The sequence below is a fragment of the Onychomys torridus genome, chromosome 3 (genome assembly GCF_903995425.1).
Source record: "Onychomys torridus chromosome 3, mOncTor1.1, whole genome shotgun sequence".
Classification (NCBI taxonomy): domain Eukaryota; kingdom Metazoa; phylum Chordata; class Mammalia; order Rodentia; family Cricetidae; genus Onychomys; species Onychomys torridus.
Window position 1 is genome coordinate 84572308 of NC_050445.1, and position 3252 is coordinate 84575559.

The following is a 3252-nucleotide window of genomic DNA, read 5'->3' on the forward strand; positions in this document are numbered from 1 at the left end:
AAGGGGGCCAAAGGTGATAAATCGTACATAACCAAAATGGTGAGTACTATAAGCAGCTAGGTCTCAATCTTCATGTGTAGCTCTGAGAAACTATCTGGAACACACATAAAACCTGTCCATGACAGTGAAGTCTTGGGTCCCTCTGTACCCACAAACTTGATAGTGTCCACGGTTGGGCAAGCAGATGAGTGGCATCAACTTTGGAAGAGGAACACTGTCAGTTTGTCATAACTATTTACCTTAGCTGTAGGTGAACTCAGGTAAGCCAAGAGGACATCAGGTAGAACCTCGCCAGCATCTATTATAAACTCCTTCCTTTCTGGAATTAACAAACTTCAGACTGCGGGAAACACAGAGGTGTCATATTTAGCCATGAAGATCACATTTGTTGAGCATCAAAGATTGCCACTTACGTTGACTGCAAGGCAGTTACTGTTCCTGGATCTTTGCAATGAAGAAGCTATAAAGTTTATAGTATAAACCATTATACCACCATATAGTTTCTAGTAATATAAATCATTATATAGTTTATAGTATAAACAATTATACCACCATATAGTTTCTAATAATATAAACCATTGTATAGTTTATAGTAGAAACCATTATATAGTTTATAGTATAAACCATTATACCACTATATAGTTTCTAATAATATAAACCATTGTATAGTTTATAGTAGAAACCATTCACATAGTCATCAGCAAGATACTGAGTATCCTTAGGAGCAGTACAATTGCAGAACCTGCAAAACTTGTCTGCTGCCTTTCTCATAGGAAAATCCACCAATGAAGAGCATTGTTCTTGATACTACTGTAGAAGGATAAAGAGAGGAAATGTCAGGATAAAGCAAGCCCGAGGCTGTGATTAGTTTTTGTCAACTTGCTGCTACCTAGAATCACCTAAGAAGAGAGCCTTGATCAAGAAATTGTCTAGACCAGGTTTGGCTGTGGGCATGTCTGGGGGTGTGTGTCTTGATTGGTAATAGGTTTAGGAAGACCTAGCTCCTCATTGTTCATTGTGGGCAGTGCCATTCCCTAGGTGTGGGGGTACTGGTAGTCCTGGACTATATAAGACAGGAAGAAATTCAAAATCTACGTGAGAACAAGCAAAGAAGGATTCTCTCTCTCTCTCTCTCTCTCTCTCTCTCTCTCTCTCTCTCTCTCTCTCTCTTTCTCTCTCTCTCCTCCCACCCCCCTTGGCTGTAGATGTGACATTTTAAGTTCCTGCCTTGATTTTCCCGATTTCCCTGCAATCATGGACTGTGACCTGGAATTGGAATAAGCCTAATAAACCCTTTTCTCCCTTAAATTGTGTGTGTGTGTGTGTGTGTGTGTGTGTGTGTGTGTGTGTGTGAATATGTGTCACAGCCACAGAAACAAAACTGGAATAAGGCTCTTGAGAACTGTGGTTTGATCTCCAGCACTGCACAAACCAGGCCTGGTTGTAAAAACCTGTAATCCTAGCATTAGCGAGGCTGAGATAGGAGAATCAGAAATTCAGGTCATTTTTAGCTACAGGAGAAATCAGAGAATTCAAAGTCAGCCTGAGATATGTGAGACATGCCTCAAAAATGTTATGGGAAATAACACCGGTAAATTGAACAAAACTAAAAGTGAGCATAAGAGGCAGGGCTGTGCATGGAGATGACATATGACCCTACATGTGGTAACATGTCCCCTTCTAATTATTTGGGGAAGTGGTGGGCATTTCCCAAGAGCAGCATTGAGCCTATGGCAAAACAAAGGTATTCGTTCACTTTAGAAAGCAGTTCTTGGGAGCGAGGTTCACCTGGGGACAGATCCAGACAATGGATATTCATCTGTAACATTAAGCCTAACGTGTTCATTTAGAATGCATGCTGGTGGCTGGGAAGAATAGAAGGCAGTACTCTTTGGTCTGGAGGCCTGCTGTTTGCTTGACAGAAGGTAATAAATAAAAAGCCTGCAGTGCCCCACAGCACTTTGGAAGGTTCAAGATGAAGAAGGTAAAAAATGGGCAACTGAGCATGAGACGGGCAGGTAATGGTGAGGGAGCCGGGGAATAGAAATTCAAAGTGAGGCCCATCATTCTTTAAAACGTCTCCTTAGTGGGGAATTAGCAGTAGTTTGGAGCTCTTAACAGAGCTCCGTGACTAATTACTGTGGCCTCCTTTCCTGACTTCAGAAGCACAATGACTTTGGAGGGCGGGGAAGAGCTTGGATTATTAATTGATTAAAGAACACAATATGTCAGGATTTTTCCTCCATCCCCACCCTTCCTCCTCTCTTTGACACAAGGTCTTATGTAGACTAGGTTGGTGTCAAGCTTGCTATGTACCAATAATGACCTTGCACTTCTGATCCCCCTGCTGGGCTTTTAACATACACCACCATAGGCAATTTATGTTGGTACTGAACCCAGGGCCTCATGCATACTAGGCAAGCACTTTTATCAACTGAGTTTTGTTGATGAAAGAAGTAGCTTTTAGGATAATAGAGAGTTTATTCTGGAACTAAATGAGTAACCAGGACCTGAGAACACTGTAGTGGATAGCCATCCCAGCATTGGCCTGGAAGTTCCAACCCCCATTGAGGCTTCAGTAATGATCACGCCCACAAGGCGGGGCAGAGGAGGGAGCGGAAGACCGAGGATCAAGAGGAGGTCGCTCTCTTGGTTCGGGGACGCTGGACGCAGGAGGTAGACCGAGCAGAGTTCTCCAGAGAACACCGCCGGACTGTGCTATACCTTTGCCAGACCCTGCAACCTACCCCTTCATTTGTAAGTTACCCTACAAAATAAACCTCCCTTTTAACTACGTGGAGTGGCCTTAATAATTTCACCAATATCTGGCGCTCACGTGGGGCAAATTCCAAAGGCCCAGGCGAGCCCGGCTAGCTCAGCCGGTAGAGCATGAGACTCTTAATCTCAGGGTCGTGGGTTCGAGCCCCACGTTGGGCGCCAGATATTGGTGAAATTATTAAGGCCACTCCACGTAGTTAAAAGGGAGGTTTATTTTGTAGGGTAACTTACAAATGAAGGGGTAGGTTGCAGGGTCTGGCAAAGGTATAGTACAGTCTGGCGGTGTTCTCTGGAGAACTCTGCTTGGTCTACCTCCTGCGTCCAGCATCCCCGAACCAAGAGAGCGACCTCCTCTTGATCCTCGGTCTTCCGCTCCCTCCTCTGCCCCGCCTTGTGGGCGTGATCATTACTGAAGCCTCAATGGGGGTTGGAACTTCCAGGCCAATGCTGGGATGGCTATCCACTACAGAACAC

General features: G+C 44.5%; 1 non-coding gene across 1 annotated transcript; it reads left to right on the forward strand.

Moving 5' to 3' along the window:
* Positions 1 to 2864: 2864 nt before the first annotated feature.
* Positions 2865 to 2937, forward strand: Trnak-cuu. The gene has a single exon. It is a non-coding gene; the product is annotated as a tRNA-Lys (tRNA).
* The last annotated feature ends 315 nt before the right edge of the window (positions 2938 to 3252 follow it).